Source organism: Sciurus vulgaris (genome assembly GCF_902686455.1).
Source record: "Sciurus vulgaris genome assembly, chromosome: 4".
NCBI lineage: Eukaryota > Metazoa > Chordata > Mammalia > Rodentia > Sciuridae > Sciurus > Sciurus vulgaris.
In genome coordinates this window covers 158656933-158677072 of record NC_136464.1, presented here as the reverse complement: position 1 = coordinate 158677072, position 20140 = coordinate 158656933, and the positions used below count along the sequence as shown (strand labels likewise).

General features: G+C 41.4%; 1 long non-coding RNA gene across 1 annotated transcript in view; it reads left to right on the top strand.

Annotated features, from left to right (window-relative positions):
* The first annotated feature begins 5224 nt into the window (after positions 1-5224).
* The window catches only part of LOC306659597, a 108100-nt gene continuing 93184 nt past the window's right edge, over positions 5225-20140 (top strand). Inside the window, exons 1-2 of the long non-coding RNA XR_013763346.1 lie at positions 5225-5926; positions 8624-8758. This is a non-coding gene — a long non-coding RNA (uncharacterized lncRNA). The remainder of the gene's footprint in view (positions 5927-8623; positions 8759-20140) is intronic.

Genomic DNA, 20140 nt, shown 5'->3' with positions numbered 1-20140 from the left:
CGCTAACTGTACCCTCTGCCAAACACACACACACACACACACACACTTTGTTTTTTAAACATTCATCCTGTTGTAACTGCTTATTCAGTTTCTCTATTCCATGTCAGAGTACAGGTTCTCGAGGGCAGGCAGAATGTTTTGTTTTCTACTGTATCCCTGCGCCTGGTATGGGGAAGGCTTTGGGCCAGTATTTACCGAACAGATGAGTAAGTGAACAAATTACCTAAAACCCAGGGAGGATATGTTGGTGGGGAGGTGGAGAAATTAGAACCCTTGCATACTCCTGGTGGGAATGGCAAATGGTGCACTTCTATGGGAAAGTTTGTCAGTTTCTCAAAAAAAGTAAAAATGGAACTACCATAGAAGCCAGCAATTCCACTCCTGAGTGCATACTGAGAATTTATGAATGTAGGGACATGAAGATATGGTTGTACAGTACTCGTGTTCATAGCATTATTATTCACAATAGATAAAAGGTGAAGAAAACAACCCAAATGTCCATTGACAGATAGAACAAATTGGCAGATGAGCAATGTGTGATATATACATACAAGGGAATATTATTCAGCCTTAAAGAAATTCTGACACATGCTACATCATGGATGAATTTTAAAAACATTATACTAAATGAAAAAGCCAGTCACAAAAAAGCAAATACTCATATGCGATACCTAGAATCAAATTCAGAGACACAAAGTAGAATGAGCTTGCTAGGGTCTGGGGGAGAGGGGACCAGGGAGTTACGTCATGGGCACAGAGTTTCAGTTTTGAAAGCTGAAAAGAACTCTGTGTATGGAAGGCCATGATAGCTGTCCAACTGCACTAACGCCGCTGAACTGTAAGGCTAAAACTGGTTGAAATGGTAATTTTTATGTATATGATACCATAATTAAATAATATTTTTTAAAATACAAGAAGGTTGAATGTCTTATCTTAGGTCACCGTATTGTGATCTGTAGATTTTTTAACTATTCCAGGCCATTCATCCATTCGTGGTTTTTTTTCTGTTTGTTTGGTTTTGGGGTTTTGTTTTTGTTTTTGTTTGTGGGGCTGGGGATCAAACACAAGGCCTCACACATGTTGGGGATGCACACACTACTACTAAGCTACACCTCCAGCCCTGCAGTAGTTTTTGAGGTCACATGACTGAAGAAAAGACAGTTGGGAACCTACAAACTCAAATCTTCACAAGTCACTGACCTCCTATGTTCTCACACGTCCCATCCTGATTTGCTAGAACTAAGGACAAGATAATAAAATGAAATCAGTATGAGAAAACTATCTGTGCTAGATCATTCTGGGCTGAAATCACTGTATGTTGGGAGATTACTGTGTTAGGGAGATTAAAGGCCCTTCTGGTAATGTAGCATGTGTGTAAGAGCCTTATTGAGCTGATGCCCAGCACAATCATTCCTCAGTTCAGTTAAAATAATCAGCTGACTGTAAGTTTGTGAACATTTGCTTTACTCTTTTGCTATCTTTATGATAGTGATGATTTATTTCATCATCTTCTATGTGCTAAAGTGCCCTTGGAGTTGAATTCTTCTTTTCCTTTCAGAGTACAGTGAGGTGGGAAGAGAATCCCATGTGCAATGGGATCTCTCGTCTCGAGAGGCAGCCCACCCCTGAAGCTGGCATCTTCGGTGACCTTTTCTGGTTCTGTAGCAATGTGAACGCCTGTTGCTCAAAGCAGCCAGATTTCAACAATTAGAGGAAAAGGCACAATCATTTAATAGTTGATTCTCTAGAGACTTGCTTTGGTAGGAAATCAGAACACTCATTTTTCTGTCACATGCTATAATTATCCATAGGATATTGTCTTGAAATGGAGAAAGCAAATGCGATTCTATACTGGTTCTTAATACCTGGTCCATTTATCCACTCTCATGTTTTAAAGATGAACACAGTTCAGTGCCTCGCATGTTGCTACTTACTGATAGATTCTTTGCATGGGTCCAACACCCTTACATCACATCATGCACTAAACTCAAGATTGATTAAAAGCAAAAAACAAAATCATAAAATCAAGAAGAAAATATAGATAAAAGCCAAGCTTAGTCTTGGGAAAGTCTAATGAGGCATAGAAATCTACGGGAAACTTGCAAAAGAAAAATGGATAATCTTAACTGCATAGAATTTTTATCTACCAAAAATATAATAGAGTGTGAGTAACAAATTAGGAAAATATTTGCAACAAAGATGATAGGCAAAGAATTAATATGCAAGGAAGTCTATCAGTTTTAAAAAACCTGCCATCTCAATAAAACAATGGACATGAGATATGATAGGGCAAATGAATGGCTAATAAACGTGAAAGGAGGAACATAAAAGGCTAATGTGAAAAAGACATTCTTTTTAGTAATTAAAGAAATGCAAACTAAAATAAGATGAGGAAAGTTTCTGCTTATTAAAAGATAAGACTTAACATAGACCAGGTTTCAGGGAGGCATTCAGATGCTGCTGGGAGGAGGATGAGAGTCAGCCTTTGGAAAGCTATTGAGCAACAGGCACTGAGAGCTTCCAATAGGTCAAAGTAACGTGTGAAAATGTGAGTATGTACACTTGCAGAAATCTGTCTTTAGGAAATAATTAGTGCTGATAAAAATTTATATATGACTGTTCACTGCAGAATTATTTGTAGTCATGAGAAAGTGAATATCACTCAAAGCAATGAATGTAAATTATGATTCATAATGATGACAGTAATGCTGACATTAAAAATTAGGAGAAGACTGCTGGGTGCAGTGGTACAAACCTATAATCCCAGAGACTAAAGAAGCCGAGGCAAAGTGATAGCGAGTTCAAGGCCAGGCTCAGGAACTTAGTGAGACTGTAAGCAACTTAGTGGAACCCTGTCTCAAAAAATAAAAAGGAGTGGGGATGTCATTCAGTGATATAGCACCTCTAGGTTCAATCACAAGTAAACATCCTCCCCCCCCCCCCAAAAAAAAAAAATCAGGAGAAGAGGATCTATTAAAATGTGTTCAGTATTTTTTGAAAGTGTTTATGTTTATTAAAAATGTTCAATGTCATTTTTGTCTAAAGTGCCATTTTGTAAATGTGTACAATTGATATATATTCTTGGTACACTGTAGTAATATACCAATGTCATTAAGTGTGTATGTTTGCATTGAATAGAGATTGAATGAAAATCAGCAACGTGGTAGAAACAGTTATCTTGGAATGACCAGATTACACGTAATTTCCATTTTCTTTATACTTTTCTGCCAGTTCTAAATTTTTAAGAATAGAAATAAGAGTGGGGGGCTGGGAATATAGCTCAGTTGGTAGAGTGTTTGCCTCGTAAGCACAAGGCCCTGGGTTCCATCCCCAGCACCACCAAAAAAAAAAAAAAAAAAATAGAAAGAAACTAATTTTTTTAATGGAAAATAATTTTTTAAAGAACTGAAGCAGACCTCTTATGAAGAAGACTTTCATCTTTCTCCATAAATTTTGTCCTGGTGCCATCATTCATTTCATAGTTCAGGACTTCATTTTTCCCCCACCCTCATCAAATTACCAACCTCTGCCATCTTCCTCTTCTGTGCTTCCTGGGCATGGCCCTTGCTTTCCCCTCCTGGTCAACCTGGGGTTTCCTTCTCTGACTCTCCTTGCCCTTGTTGGAATCCCAACACTGGCCTGCCATCCACCATGTCAACACATGCTCTGGGGTTAGTTCTCAGGCTTCCTCACCCACGCCAACCAGACCACCTGCACATGCCGTGCTCACACATTTCTGCAGTGTTCCCTCTCCTAGCAACATCCTGTGTTCCTCCATCCATTCCCTCAGCAGACATTTACTAAACGAATTTCCTGAGCCAGGCTCTCCGAGGCCCAAAGATGGATGAAACATCCTCTCTACCTCAGAGGGGCTCACAGTCCACTTGGGAAGGGTGTTAGTCAGCTTGCTGTCACTATAATAAATACCTAGTGAGGAGAAAGGCTTATTTTGGCTCACAGTTTAGGAGTTTCGGTCCTTCATTGGTTGGCCCAGATGCTTTAGGCCTACGATGAAGCAGCACATCATGGCAGAAGCATGTGTCAGAGCCAAACTGCCTGCCTCATGGCTGGGAAGCCAAAGAGAGGAAGAAGAAGGAAGCAGTGTCCCACAGTCCCCGATGCCCTGAAGATCTCCCCCCAGGCCCTACTTCTTAAAGGTTCCAGGGTCTCCAAATATTGCTTACCTGCAGAGCAATCTTGAACACATGGACCTTTGGGGGCCGTTTAAGATCTCAACTGTAGAAGAGAAACAGACAAATAAACCACTAGTTATATATATCACACAATAAGTGCTAGTTATGTTAAATGTGTCAACTAGTGGTGGAATTGGGATTTGAACTAGCTCTGGTGCCACCAAAGCCATATTGCTCCAAAGTGAGGAAAGAAAAGCATGTTCAGTGGTGTGACATGGCCAGCACCTCGGGTATCAGCTGGGAAGGAAGAGATACGCCTGCAGCTGGTGGTGTACCCATGTGGAGGTGTTAAAACTGCATCGCTTGCAGCTAGGATGACAATAATCACAACCAATCTCTGTGCCGTGGTCTGTTCTCAGTGTGTTGAAAATACTAACTCAGTTAAGCCTCACAACAGCTTCATGAGTTAAAACAGCTTTGTCTTTTTTTAGATCAAGAAACTGAGGCACCAAAAGATTAGATGATTCGCACCATGTCATAGTAGTTGGCTCCAAAGTCTGAGCTCGCAATTACTGTGCTTTAAGAATTTAGTTTATGTGCTTAACTCTCTTTTCTCAGAAAATAGGAGGTGGAACAGCAAAGGTCAGAGACTGTCATGAGCACTTTTGTGTCCTAGCAGAATGCTACTGACCTAAAAACACTAGTGCAGGCCAATAAATATGAATTGAATTGAGTCGATTTGAACCAGAGACTTTCAAGGGCTCTGTGAAATACTCCTACTCTTGCTTTGATAAATGTCCAGACTTGTGTTGGGAGGGGGTTAAAGAAAAAGAAAACATCTTAACTTGACATTTAATGCCCTTCGGAAATAGATAACAGATCTGAGTTGACTGAATTCACCCTCTGAAGTCCCTGCTTCCCAGGCTCAGGGTCTCCTCAAGTTGGAAGCCATCCCAGTGTCGCCCTATTGAACCTCCCACCCATTCCCAGCTGTGACTAAATGAGAGGCTCTAGCTTTTTAAACTCACTCGTTCTAAGTCTGCAACTCTTTGGAGTGAGAGGGAGGGAGCAAGCCCAGCCTGGGGAGACTAATCACCAAGTGTGGGTTTAAAGGGGATGCTGTGCAAACCAACAGTTGCTTCCTCTCTGAGCCCAGAGCCAAAGCAGTAAGTATACAGAGTGTGCTCAGTTTTGCATCATGGGAATTGGTAGATGGAGCCGCAGGGCCACAATAGGAACGTCACTAAAGACTCGCTTGCCTGAGTGCACAGAGTGGAATGCGGTGAGTCCTTCTCTGCACCCTCACCCCCCTTGCTCACCCCTGCCCTCACTCACATGCACAGGAGGTGTGAGCTGCCATGAGGTCACATGAGGACACTGGGCACTTCTCACCAACCATAGCATGGTCTTTGCTTTAACAGGGCAGGAGGGTGGAGGGGAGAAGGGAGGGTAGAGCTCCTCACACACTCACCCTCTTGTGGCATGGCTCATCATAGCTTCCCCTACAATAGCTCTTCCTGTTTCCACAAATCAAAACCAACCCTAGCCTTGGAGGCAGGCTCAACAAAGTCCTCCTCTTAACAAAAACAGCTAAAATGTTAATTGGGGACATTTCCTAAGTGTGAGGTTGTGTTCTAATGAAAGGTGAGCACATGTAACTCTTATTTTTATGTTTATGTTTATGACAGTAGAATGCATTTTGACACATCAGACAAATGGAGTATAACTTCTCATTTATCTGGTTGGACATGAAGTAGAGTTACACCGGTCATGTAATCATATATGCACATAAGGTAATAATGTTCGATTCATTCCACTGGCTTTCCTACCGACAAACCCCTCCCTTCCCTTTACTCCTCTCTGTCTAATCCAGAGTACCTCTATTTTTTCCTAGAACTCTCCACTATTCCCCCCACATTAGCATCCGTATATCAGGAAACATTCGGTCTTTGGTTCTTTGGGATTGGCTTATTTCACTTAGCACGATAGTCTCCAGTTCCATCCATTTACTGGCAAATGCCATAATTTCATTCTTCTTTAAGACTGAGTAATATTTCAATGTGTATATATTCTATAATTTCTTTATCTATTCATCTGTTTGAGGGCACCTAGGTTGATTCCATAGTTTAGTTATTGTGAATTGAGCTGCTATAAACATTGATGTGACTGTATCACTGTGGTATGCTGATTTTAATACCTTTGGATATAAACTAAGGAGTGGGATAGCTGGGTCAAATGGTGGTTCCATTCCAGGTTTTCTGAGGAATCTCCCTTACAGCTTTCCATAGTGGTCGCACCAAATTGCAGTCCTACCAGCAATGTATGAATGTATCTTTTTCCCCACATCCTTGCCAACATTTATTATTGCTTGTATTCTTGATAATTTCCATTCTGACTGGAGTGAGATGGAATCTCAGTGTAGTTTTGATTTGCATTTCTCTAATTGCTAGAGATGTTGAACATTTTTTCACATATTTGTTGATCTGTTGTATTTCTTCTTCTGAGAAGTGTCTCTTCAGTCTTAGCCTATTTATTGATTGGGTTATTTGTTTTTTTGGTGTTTTTTGAGTTCTATATATATATCCTGGAGATTAATGCTCTATCTGAGGTGCATGTGGTAAAGGTCTTCTCCCATTCTGCAGGCTCTCTCTTCACGTTATTGTTTCCTTTGCTGTGAAGAAGCTTTTTAGTTTGATTCTATCCCATTTATTGATTCTTAATTTTACTCGTACTTCAGGAGTCTCATTAAGGAAGTCAGTTCCTAAGCTGACATGGTAGCACTTTGGGCCTACTTTTTCTTCTCTTAGGCACAGGGTTTCTGTTCTAGTGCCTAAGTCCTTTATCCACTTTGAGTTGATTTTTGGAGAACATGTAATTCTTATCTGCCTTTACCACTTTCCAAACTACGGTTCAGTTTTGTGACTTGCCTGAGGTCACACAGCTGATCATTGGAGGAACCAAAGCTTAGATCCAGGTTGTCTCATCCTTGAGCCCATGCCTGTAGCTGTTGTATTACACTTTCTTGGCCACGAAGCCTCTGGCCTCTAAACGTTCCCTGCTTCTTCCTCCAGCCAGAAATCATTATCTTCTTCCAAATTCCCACAGTCCTTTAGCTGCATTTCTTTTATGAGACTTGCAAAATTTTGTAGCTTGTCATTTTTATAAAGTTTTTACTTGTCCTATTCAACTGGGGACATGGAAGCAGAGTCCATTTCTCAGTCCTTGGCACCACATGTAAGATGGCACCACATGTAAGATGTAGCCAAGGGGAAATTAGTGTTCTTCATCAGATCTGCCCTGTCTAGGACACTGCACCATAATAGGAATTTGGGAATCTGTAAAACAACCTATAGGCATTCCTCAGTACAGATTGCCTAGGAAAAGTAAAGATTTGACTTGAGAAAGACTGAATTATATATGGCACAATCCGCCTCATACTGCCTCTCCTTTAGTGTCCTGGTACCTTGTGGTCCTGGGGCTGTTGCTGTTCAGAAATTGTGCATGGCCCAGTCTGCTTGTAACCCTTTTCTTGTGTATAGTTCAGATCTGCTGCTCCTTTTCTGTGGGTTTGTTTTGTGGCAGAGTTGAAGCTTCCTTCGATCCTTTATGGCAGGCTGTAGGAGACATCTCCATCTCACATGGCTTTGGATTCACACTGAAGGATTTAGTTGTCATTAACGGTTCTTGTATTACATAAATTGATACACCACATAGATTTCAGAACATTCTGTGAGCTGCCTGCTGCAGCTGTGGATTCGCTTGTGGATTACACTTTCTCTCTCGCTTTCTGTTTCCCTTTTCCCTCTCTGCAAGGCTGCTTCCTTCTAATCTTGCTTCTTGAGGTGACAAATGAGAGGAGGTTCAGTTCATATCCTATTCTAGTTTTTGGCAAGAGAACTGTTTTGAGGATGAACCCAACTCTGTAATACCTCCCATTTGCTACCCTTAAGCATTTATCTGGGTGTATTGCTTACGATTTTTGTTTTTCTCCTTAACATTTCATAACTACTGAGTTATGTTTTGTTCTTAACTTTGCATCAATGTTTGTCAATAAGTAAATCAGTGAAGAAAGAAAGGAAAGAAACTGGGATGTCCAGGTTCGTTATTATAAGCACTACCATCCTGCTCCTCCAAACACAACCCTAAAGAGGACAGTTAGGGCTGTCCTCGCAGCACCACTGGCACCCACACCCTCAGTAAGTCACAGGCTTGTTTGTCCTGAGGTCAGTCTTGGTGTTCATGCTGGCTTGATGGAGTGTAATGCCCAGCTGGCCCAGGTGCTGCCGCCACCGCCCCTGCTTCCCTCCATCAGCATAACAACAGTTTTAGCAAATCTTTAATGTTGTCTGTGCACCTTGGTGCAGAGAGCCACATACTGCTCCCCGAAAGGAGAAGGATAGAAGGTGTGATGCCTTCTGGGAAAGGCTAGAGACAAAGCCGTCCCTGAGCCAGGCCACCTAGGCCTCTTTGTTGATTGCCCTTCCTCTCAGGTCCTAGGGAACAGGATGCCCCGCTACTCCTGTGGGGCGGGTGTGCTGGCTGAGCTGGAACCTAGTGGTGTGGAGCTCCATGACTGCCTGGCTGGGACTGTGGTGTGATCCTGCCACTTGCTGAAGTTCAGGAAGGTATGAAGGAGTGGCCCAGTAGAGCCCCTGTGACTCCCAGTGCAGCTCACTGGCACTGTGCTGGTCCAGGTCCTGCTGGCTCTCCCAGTCTTCAGTGGCTCCTCAAGGGGCCCATGTAGATGTCTCTGCCCTCAGAGTTGTGTTGTCACCAGAGTTCCAGTGGCATTTGATTTCATCCACAGTCTGAAAGCATCATCGTGCCACCTTTCACCATCTGCCTTGGGACAGATTCTAGAATAAGGTACTTCATGGACTTAGACCAGTATCCCCTCGAGTGCCTAACCCTTTGTAAAGAGGCAATTTCCTTGACCCCATTTTCTCCTACCACCTCAGTTGTCTTCCCTCAGACAACTCTGTCCTTTCTTCCGTAGCCTTCCTTGGTCAAAGATTGTTAATGACTTTGAAAGGGAAAGGGCTTCATTCAAAGAAGATCTCTCTGCTTCCATGCAAAATAGTATGTACACCTGGATAGGTGGGAGAAAGACACCATGGGACTCTAACTAAGCACATTGTACTCCAAATGTAGGCATGTTTAGGGCAGGGGATCATTCCTCTGCTCACTTTCAGGGTCTGAATCCGGGCTCTGGGTCAGCCCAGCAGTTTCATACACAGTGATCTCTTTTCCTGTAAGGTAGGTGGGGGAAGAGGGGGGAATCTATTAGTCATTGAGGCCCACAAGTTTCTTCCACATCAGTTAACTTTTTGTTTTTATTCACCTCTTTTAATTTAGAAAATTGTTTTTGATATAAATTGTTCATAGGCAAATATTTGCAGAAAAACACTTAAATATTTTTCCATATGTAAAAGTTATAATGTATAAACTCATTTTTTCCCCAGAGTGAACAATGCCATACTCTACTTAGCATGTACAGTTAATCAAATAAATAGAAATTCAGATGCTTCTGAGCACTGTTTTATACACAGTGTATTATGACTCACTGGAGGGGTATAATCGTCATTTTTAATGACATAGGAATGGAGTGGAGTAGAATAGCATAGAAAATACAAGTGGCTTATGCTTAGCAAGGCTTAGTGTGGTTGTGTGGAACTTTTGTTTCCGTCTTGTTTGCATATGGCTGTGTGTATATGTGAGCTCACAGAAGCACGTGCACACCATACAGATCATCCATTTGCGTGGGTCCTGTGAGTCCAAGAGCTCTGTGAAGTGTTTCTTCATGGGCCACATTCAAGCAAAGGCTGAGAGTCACAGCGGGGCTCCTCACAGTCCTTGCTGAGCCACCTCCATCACTACTTCCTTAGCCGCTTTGGCTGCTCCTCCCTTTCCCCAACTTCCAAATGCACTTTTCTTTCCTTAAAGCCAAATCACTCATTCCCGACTGGTGATGCCATTATTGAGCCCTTGTTTTTTCATTCTTGACAGAGGACTTGAGGGGAAAATCAGAATTTATCTAGCGTCTAACAGACGCTAGATAAATGACATTTCATCCTTCACACTTGAATATCATATTAAAAACAATTTCCCTTGCTATTTTTAAATATTGCTCAACTTAATATGTAATTCTGCTTTTGAAAGTGCATGCCTATTACCACATGTGATGCATGCTAGTGTGTTGGTACATAGCCCTTCCTAAGGTTTGCAGATATCCATCTGCCTATGTGTTATGGAAGGAAAGTCAGTATGGAGAGACCTTCCAAGTACGTAGGAATGTTGCAGATTGGCCATTTTCACCACTGAATTCCTCATTGGGACCTCAGGGAAATATAGCAATTCAGCGGTGCCCATGAATACACAATTGGATATTTGTAAAGTGAGCAAATAGTAAGACTCCAACAAAGCACCAGGCAGACACTCAAGTGTGTAATCCTGCTCTGAGCTGCTGGTGGCGTGCACCATCTGAAGACTTTGAGGCCTCCTCTTAGATGCCAATCCTTATTTTAATGCCTGGTACACTTGGAGAATGTCACTATCAGATATGGCAATTCATTTCCTTCAGACAGAACTCAGAGTTGAAAGAAGGTTAACTGAAAAGGAACACAGCAGTGCCAGGTTTCCAGCCCTTTCCTTCGTGCTTAAATATTAATAGATACTTGGCATAAAAGCTCCTATAGCTTTGTAAACTCTCTGGTAGTGTTAGGGCTTCAAGCTGGAAATGGATTGTTAATTTTCCATTTGATTTTCTTTGTTTACTCAGCATACTTCTATGTCCTGGGATGGTAGTGTGATAAACCAGTGAAGTCCAACAGGTAGTAGCAGGTGAAGATGAATCTGCCGTGACCTGGATCTCTTGTCAGGTTTCCTGATCTACATTAAATATAAGAGTCAGGCATTTATATATTTATAAGAAAATATATATACAATATATAAATAAAAGTAAAAATTCATTTTAAAAATGTTTTCTAATACCCTCATTCGTATGGTGGAGCGTGCCTGTGATTCCAGTGACTTGGGAGGCTGAAGAAGGAAGATGGCAAGTTTGAGGCCAGTCTGAACAACTTGGTGAGACTCTGTTGCTAAATAAAGTAAAAAGGACTGGAGAGGTCGTTCGGTAGAGTACTTTCCTAGCATGTGCAAGGCCCTGGATTCAACCCTACTACTTCCAGTGTGTGTGTTTACAGTGTACATGTATTTATATGTTCATGTGTGTAAGACAACTCATTTTTAAGATGTGTTCCATATCTTTACTTGCAGAATCAAACAGAACTCTATTTAGCTGGAAAGGGGAGGAGGGATGCCTTAGCAAGGCTAAGTATTGTTTTTTGGTTTTTGGGGGGCTGTTACGGGGCACTCAACCACTGAGCCACTTTTCATTTGTATTTTATTTAGAGACAGGGTCCCACTGAGTTGCTTAGTGCCTTGCTATTGCTGAAGCTGACTTTGAACTCATGATCCTCTTGTCTGTGACCCACAACCTGGGATTTACAGGCATGTGCCACTGCACCTGGCGGCCTTGTGTTTTTTAATGCATAGAAGGTATTACATAACTGTTGCAGAAAGAGGATTTTGAGTGTTTCCTACACAAAGAAATGATAAATGTTTGAAGTGATGGTTTTACAGGTTACCCTGATCTGATCATTACACATCATATACATGCACTGAAATATCACACAATATTCCACAAATATGTATAATTATCATGTCCATTACTTTAAAAAATATTTAAAGTAAAAGTGATATCAAAGTAAGAATTGACATGCAAACACCTCTGAAGCTAATTAATGTAAAGAGGGGCTTATCTTTAGGGGACAGTGAGGCGGAAGGCTTGGGTTCTGTGCTCTGTACCAGCCTGGGGACCACAGCCCAGTCTCTGATCTCTCTGGGACACAATTTCTGCATCTAAGTAAAGTATCTTGCAGCGCAGCTCTGCGTATTCAGTGAGCTACTCGGATGGAGATGAACATCATGTCGCCATCTCTTTTAACCGTCTTTTTTATCGCCTAGTTAGCAATATCGCACAGTCCATGTAACTTTTTGCACACCAGGCTGTTCCACGTTTCCACTCTTCTAATACCGTTCTTGGCGATGACTGTGATGGAACTCTGCAAAGCTGCTTGATGTGCTTGTTGTCGGCTCCTCACTTGCTCATGTGAGCCTTTGCTGCCACCACAGAGCAGCCTAGAAATGAGCTTTGCTAATCTTAGGCACATATCAATTATTCACCAGCCTGGCTCCTCCTGTACTGTATCTTACAGAATCTGCCCACACCATTGCCCCATGTTCTAACTCTCAATCTGCAAGTGATAGGTTAATATCAGGTTTCTGTGGCCTGGCATTGTTCTACACGTCAGCTGAATTCTTCTGCTCCTACCTTTACTTATATGAAACTTTCTATGACAGTTAAGAATATAACAGCTGGATATTTTCTACTTTTCAGTGTCAATTAAACTTCATATCATACTTCTGATGCATCATTTAGCTTTTGAGAGAGAGATTACAGTAGATAAGCAAGAATTTCTGCTTAGGTTTATTTCCAACACTGTGCTGTTAACAGTGCTGAATGAAATAGTATGAAATATGTTCCCTGCTCTCTTCAGATAGATGTAATTCAAAATTACACATACTATAGTTATTACTTTTTATTTCATAAGAAGAAAATTATGTGCAGTATCAAGTTGCTGAGGCTTTCACATGTAAACATGATTGCTGATAAGTCCATGATTGTCAGAAAAGAAGTCTTATGGATTTAAAGAAATTCATCCTATTTATAATTTTCCCTCTATTTTTACTATGGATACAAGCAAAGGAAACAGAACTATCTGAGGCAGGGAACCACATGATGTCATTAATTGGCTCTCCTGACAGTGTAGATAATTATCCTCTAAATGCCTCACATAAAGGATCTGACAGTTCCTAGACAAAATCATGCCAGTTCAGAAAAGGAGACTGAAATTATAATATGATTTCTCCCTCCCTCTCTCTCTCTCTCTCTCTCTCTCTCTTTGTTCTTTTAATACTGGGGCCTTGCATCTGCTAAGCAGTCACTCTACCACAGCTATGTCCATGGCCCTTTTTATTTTATTTTGAGACAGGGTCTCACTGTCATCCGGGTTGGTCTTGAACTTGCAATCCTCCTACCCCAACCTCATGAAGAGCTGAGAATACAGGTGTGCACTACTGCCCACATCAAGAAAAGTCATGTTCACACAGAGATGTCGGAACAACAAAATCAGGCATAGTCCTTATTTGTCACCATATCTAAAATGGACCCTGAGGGCTTTGCCCAAGTCATCTTGCTATTGATCATCGTGCAGGTGGGGGGAAGAGGATAAATCAGCCATAGTGAGAATCCTTTCACAGTTTGAATAATTAAGAACTGGGATTAACAACAGTTAAAAAAACAAGCAAGCTTAGGTTTAAGAAAATCAAGGATCCAGTGAAGGAAATCAATACCACTGAGGTTGGACAATGTAGAACATTTTGCCCATCATCTGACATATTTCACACAGCAGATATATTCTTGGTACATCCTCAGTGTCTTGTGACAATATGAGGGCATATTTCACTCTGCCCCTGGCAAGGTCACATTGTATTATATAAAATATTTTCAGACATTTGTACTTAATTTCATGAATCTGGTGGTTGTTTTTGACAGAATTCATCCAAATCTTTCCATTTCTTAAGATTTTGTTGGTGATAAACTCACATTTGTTTAATAAACTTTTATTAAGCCTCTGTTATAGGCTAGTAACTGTTATGGTTAGGGTTGTTGATCTCAGTGTGTGTCATACTGATTATTCCATAGAAGATTTGAGATTAAGTGAATAATTGCATTAAAGATGAATAAAACACATTGCTTCACAAATTCACCATCTAACTCAAAAGATGGAGGAGAAAGACATGAATAGAAAATCACAATGAAACCAACTGAAGACAATAATAGCTATTAAGAAGTACTGTAAGAGAGAGAGGCAGGACTGGGGATATAGCTCAGTTGGCGAGTGCTTGCCTCACATGCCCAAGGCTCTGGTTCAATCCCCAGCACCACCAAAAAAAAAAAAAAAAGTTCAGTGGCATGAAAAAACACCTCCAGAATATACTAAAGGGGTGCAGTTACTAATATTTATATTTATATTTACAAGATTTCACTTTAAGAAATACTCAGAGTCACAGCAAATTTTGCAGGGAAGAAAATAAAGTGAGATATGCTCAGTATGATTTACCTAGACACAAAAATAGAGTAGGAATTTGCATTTCTAAGCAGTCTTAATTCCCAATATTTTTTAAATAATGGATAGAAGCACTATGTTTAATCAACCATTTAGCCACAGTAAATCACACATGCCTTTTTGTCATGCAGATTAAGCCTCCTACCCTCTGGAACGACATTTCATATGACATGCTATTACTCACCAGGGTTGAGTTACCTTTCTTCCTGCTGTATCTATACCTATTCAAAAAGTCAAATAGCTTATAGGGTGTAGAATTGAGATTAAGTTGGGATGGGCTTTTTTTTCCCTTTTCTTTTCTTCTTTTTTTTTTTTTTTTTTTTTTTTTTGGTACTGGGGATTGAACCAAGAGTGCTTAACCACGAGGCCACATCCCCAGCCTTTTCTAATTTTTATTTTGGGACACGATCTCACCAGGTTGCTTACAGCCTCTCTAAGTTGCTAAGGCTCTCTTTGAACTTGTGATCCTCCTGCCCCAGCCTTCTGAGCTGCTGGAATTATAGGGGTGCACCACTGTGCCTAACAGGGATAGGGGATAGGCATTTTTTAGATGATTTTTGGAAATAGGATTTCTTAATGGTTTATTTGAGAAACAATATATTTTGTTCTTTGCTCTTTTTCTTTTTTAAATTTTTTAATTTGTTCTAATTTGTTATATATGACAGTAGAATGTATTTATGCATTTTGATAGATCATACATAAATGGAGTGTAATCTCTCATTTTTCTGATTATACATATTGTAGGATCACATTGTCACACAGTCATTTATGTGCATGAGGTAATGTCTGTTTCACTCTACTATTCTTCCTACCCCATACCCCTTCCCCTCCCTTCACTCCCCTCTACCTAATATAAAGTAACTCTATTCTTCCCTATGCCCTTGCCCCTTATTGTGAATTAGCATCTGCATATCAGAAAAAACATCTGGGCTTTGGTTTTTTGGGTTTGCTTATTTCGCTTAACATGATGTTCTCTAACTCCATCCATTTACCAACAAATGCTGTAATTTCATTGTTCTTTAAAGGTGAGTAATATTCCATCGAATATTTATATACCACATTTTTCCTTATCCATTCATCTGTTGAAGGGCATCTAGGTTGATTCCATATTTTAGCTATGGCGAATCAAGCTGCTGTAAACATTGACGTGGCTGCATCACTGTAGTATGTTGATTTTAAGTCCTTTGGATATAAACCACGGAGTGGTGGGATAACTGGGTCAAATGGTGGTTCCATTATTTTGAATTGTTCTGAAGCAGGTATACAGAATAGAGGCCTAGTATCAATCTTTCAGTACTTGAAGACAAGTCCTTTCTATAGGAAGCATTTCATCAATAGCAGCTATTTTTACTTGTTTTCCAAGAAAATGCATAAATTGATATTTTATTATTTATGCTTTATTTATAACAACACTGTCCATAACTATTTCACTATTCTTTTTTTGTCATTGTTGTTTTTGAAAATATCTAGGATATTGAATAGATCTAGCTTTAAATATGGATCCCAACTAACCAACCATGTGATTTTGTACAGTTCACCTAACCTCTTTTCAGTGGGGACTCCAATGTTCCGACATATAAAATGAAAATAATAATGTTTTTGTGGGGAATAAAGAAACTAACTGATCCTCCTGGTATGCGCCATGTACTGTCTTGAAGGTGGCATGAACTAATAAATGTGAGTGGCAGGGCTTGCCCTGAGCAAGGCCCCTGAAGTTGTACAGTGTACAACTTGCACAGCTCTTGATGTCAACCCTGGTTGATCATTTTTGTTATTTTTCTCTGGAAAAAAGTGATCTGAGACCCTAACACTTGATATATGTAAGGCTTTTAGATTGTGATTTTAGGTTAGAAATTTGGTTTCACTTGGTAGAAGCTGAAGAAATCAAATACCGTCATGCACTGCTTCTTATTGTGGTTAATGATGGACCTGATATATGAAGATACATACCAGATTGCCTCAGCATAGTGTGGGTTCTACCATGTAGCTTTGTATAAGTGCACTCTGTGATGTTTGCAAATGATGAACTCACCTAACAACACATTTTTCAGAAAGTTGCTGTGTTGTTAAGTGACACTTGACTGTATTGTGGGTGTTCAGGGGTAGGAGAGCTCTCTGAACTGGAGCAGTCCGGGAAACTTTCCTAAAGATTTGGTGTTTGAAGAATGGGCAGGACAAAAGGGTATTTAGATTAGGGAGAAGGTTTTGTGCCTTGGAGTCAAAGTTTAAATTGGTTTAGTGCTAAACTCGAAGTAAAAGGATTTTGTGTCATTTTGACTAGAAGAAAATCAGAAGAGAACCAGCTGCTTAGAATTACAGTTGAAGAATGGGGTTCCAGGCTTGTGAGGGGAGCCCTTCCCCACGCCATCCCTGGACCCTCCATTCTGAAAGTCTCTTCCTTCAGAGGTGCACATCCAAAGTGATATCATCTATGGAGCCGGCTCACAACCCCTGGTCCTCATGTCCCCACGAGGGCTCTGGAGGTTGCGCTCCTTGACTCCATCAGCGCTGGGTTAGGCGTGGCGCAGGGAAGCAGCGTTGTCTGTCTGTGCCTCACCCCGCAGCCCTGGGAGCCAGAGCCGGTTTCCCACCCTGGAATCAAGCAGCCTTAACTAAGGAGCCCCCTGGGACAGCTGGGAGCTGAAACCACAGCAGAGCTTTGTCCCAACCAGGCATGGCTCTCACACAGCAAGGAGAGATAATTTTAGACCACAAACTTTGACCTCTTGAATAGAAGGAGAATGACGCAAATAAAGGAAAAACAAAGTGCACGAAACTCATAACAGATAGAAACATGGTAGGATTTAAACGGCTAAATTCTAAGATGTGACAGTTTCTAAATTTTTCAAAATAACTCATTGGAGAGTTCAAAGATTAACCTCAATATCATTACTTTTATTTTATTTGGAATGCTACATGGGTTAGGAGCTGGTTAATGCTATTCTGACATCTATTATTTATTTACATTTTGCTTTGTACAGGGAGTACATAGTGTCCTGATGCCTCACCCTGAGTGTGTTAGTGTCCTATATCTGCTGTGACAAATCACCATCATTTAGTGACGTAAAGCAACACAGATTATTCTTCTGTAGTTCTGGAGGTTACAAGTCCAAACTGGGTCATTCTGGCTGCGTCTCTTCTAGAGATTCTAGGGAAGAACCTTACTGACTTTTCTAGCTCCTGGAGGCTGTCTGCAGTGCTAGGCTCATGGCCCTGCATGCTCTGACCTCTGCTTACATGGCCACATGACCCTCTCTGACTCTGGCCCTCTTGCCTCCCTCTTAAAAGGACCTTTGTAATTATATTTAGGACCCTCTCAGGTGATCTCCCCATCTCAAGGTCCTTAACTTAATCTCTGCAGAGTCCTTTTTGCCAACTGAGGTAATGCATTCTTGGGTTCCAGGGATTCGGATGTGGACATCCTTGAGGAGCTGATGTGCAGCCTGCCACTGTCAGGCCTCACAATGCATTAGACCAACAACCTCTAGCAAAATCAAGTGGTAGAGAAAATGGGAAATGTTGAAAGTGGAAAGTTATGCAAGGTCAGTGTGTCTTTGTCCAGACTCCTGTCATTTAAAGCATTATATATGTGACAAAGGAAAATGTATTTGGATGTTATGTTCAGGAAGAGGGGCTTCTCCCTGAACTTGCTTATAAATGTTTGAATATGTGGTCCAGACCTTGTCATCACTCATTCTGCTGTTTGATCCATTCTCCAGGGTAACCAATGGCCCACTACCCACTGGGTGCCGCCATCCACGCCAGGCAAACCACAGTCATGCCAGCTCACTTCCTTTGGGTATACAGTGTGTCTTTGTCTTATATTTAGCATATAAATTGGTTGTCTGCCCTGTCTCAGAGCAGTAATATGACCTTACAGCTTAGCATATCACATCCTTTAAAGGACAGTAATGTTTTCCTGGCTTCCCCTTGTGGCTCATGGAGTAAGACTGTGAAGAGCAGCAGGAAGAATGGCCACAAAAGATATCAGTCCTTCAGTTGGGGGCCGAGATAGCTGATGATACCCTTGCTGTTTGCCACAGAAAAGGTCCCCTTTGGGAGATTGACGGTGGCTAAGGGGGCTCTGTGTGCATTGAGGGAGATGGAAGGATTTGCTGTACAAGTGCCACATCGTGGGGTGTAAAGCCAAGGGCGAAGAATGGGGGCACCTGCTAATCTTGTGACCTGGTAGCTTGGGAGTGGCTTAATGATGCTCAGTATAGATCCTTAGGTGTTGCTGGGGTTGGGGGGTCTCACTGTCCTCACACTGGGAGTGCTCGTGCCAGACTTCTCCATCCCTACCTCTCCATCCCTATCTCTGCCAACCCCCTGGCCAAGGAGTGAGCCAAGCTGCCCCTGGCCTTGTCTCTCAGTGAATGATGGGAAAACTACTCACATGTCACATGCTCCCCAGTGCATAAGTGGGACTTGTCCATGCCTAATTAAAACTCACATTCATTGAGAATTTACTAAGGTGCCAGAAACTACTATTAGCTCTTTAATCTGGCATTTAATCCTCATATATATTGGAATGGCTCCTCTTATTTTATGGAAAATGGGCACAAAGTGATTAAGTAGTTCGCCCAAGGCCACTAGCTGGTAGTGCTGAAACCGTGTTAAACCCAGCCAGGCTGAAGCAGAAGCCCATACTTGGCCTTGCGCTGGGCCCCAAGATAAGGTGCCAAATGTACTCGAGTAAAGATTTTTGAGAAAATTCTAATAATAATGTAAACACAAGGGTTTTATGCATGTGAATTCATTTAATCCTTAGAGAACCTGAAGTAGGACTGGTTATTACTGATGTTTAGACAGACGCATAGGAGGAGCTGAGTAGCTGTCCCAGTAAGTCGCAGAACTCGGATCTGAAGTCAGGCAGCCCGCCTTTGTACTCCAAAAGGGGAAAATGCTGTCACTGAGACACGAGATAACACCCAAGTTGTATGCTTAGACAATGGAACTGATTGAGATTGTGGAAGGCACTGTAATTAGTTCAACACAGAAGTGAATCCAAGAAGAATAGAGTCTCTTTCGTGTCCTCAGGGAGTTTGCAGCCCTAGAGAGATGGCGCAGACACTGTCGATTGTAAACTCAGATGAATTTTGGGACCCAGAAGACACCTTGGTCAGAGAAGAAGAGGCTTCTGTGCTTCAGAGACTTGCCTCCTAAAGATGTAGGCAGGTGCCACCCACCCACAACCTTTCCCTCTCAAATTTCATTAGTTACCTGTCTGTGCATGGAGTACCCTTCTGTTCAGGATGCTTGATTGAACCACTTTCCTCAGGAAATACAAACCTAAGGATGCGTGGGAGGTGATGAGCTACTGGCTTACTTATGAATAAGGCAAGTTGTTTGGCTTGAGGACAGTGAGCCAGGCGTAGGGACCATAAATGACAATGAATGGAGGCAGACAGAACCAGGCAGAGCTACCCAGTGGCAAAGCAGCAGATTCGCAGTGTAACGAATGTGTTAAATAAGCGTCGATGGACAATGGAAGTGGAAAAATCAACATCCTGAAGAGTCTCAGCCACCTTTCTTCAGGGTTCATATTTTCTTTAGGAGTCTTATCCTTAATTCCAAGCTATAATGAACACAGTTATGGTAAGATGTGGTTGCATTTTTATTTTATTATGATCAGACATGCAATTTGTTGGATAGGAAGGTGTTCATCAGAGACAGGAGATTAATTTCCTACCACTGCCATAACAAAAAACCACAATGTGGCAGCTTATAAGAACACAGATTAATCTTGCAGTTTGT